We start from the raw sequence: 889 nt of genomic DNA, 5'->3' as shown, positions 1-889 counted from the left end.
TGCAGGTGGCAGCACAATAACATCAAAAATATTTCTGTTCGGTCCACAATCACAGTTGAATCATTTGTGCTATAGATAATAAAACAAAAGAAATAATGGTTGTTATGATTTTATTACGGGGCTATTCAGTCAATAAAATGCATCTGGAATGATATCTGCACCCTACGTAAGTTTATTAGTTATTAAATACATTTGGAATTCACACTCGGACGGAAAATTTAGTGCACAATAATAACAAACTATGCCAATAACACCCTGTAACCCCTTCTAGCCTCTTCGAAGTCCAATGGACTTATATAAAGAGCATTAATAAGGTGCAAATATACTGTATATCAGTATTGCTAAACCACATTAGTTTGAAACAGAAAGCCCCAAGTATTTTGCATTCCATCTAATGTTGCTAATAAATAGTGAAATAAATCCACAATAACCGCTTGCAGTACATATATACTATACATCCTGAATGACAGAGTGTAAAAATGCTAAAAACCTTTTTTTTTTTTTAATGCTCAAAAAACAAAGTTCAGCATTTTAATGGGCCCACAATGAATCTGACATCGGCTCTGAATGGGTAATGGGTAAGACGCTGACATACTGAAATGATTTCTCAGGATGCTTCATTATAACTTTGCTAATACACAAACTGAGCAGGCAGCCCCCTCCCCACACACCCCTTTCATCATTTTCTTGTAACATTTTTTTCTTTTCGCAAGTGAATAAAAATAATCCCTACGTAAATAAATAAAATAAATAAAGCTGCCAATATTCTTTTAAACAAAAACTAAATAAGGAACGGAAAGCTCAACTCAGATGTAAAATAAGGACCAGACAAGCGACATGTAAACAAGGCAAAAAAATATTTCAGGCATTAATATATTTTATTATTTAT

This window comes from Nanorana parkeri, unplaced genomic scaffold (assembly GCF_000935625.1).
Source record: "Nanorana parkeri isolate BGI_ZX_2015 unplaced genomic scaffold, ASM93562v1 scaffold6, whole genome shotgun sequence".
Taxonomy (NCBI): domain Eukaryota; kingdom Metazoa; phylum Chordata; class Amphibia; order Anura; family Dicroglossidae; genus Nanorana; species Nanorana parkeri.
Note: the sequence above shows the minus strand (reverse complement) of the source record.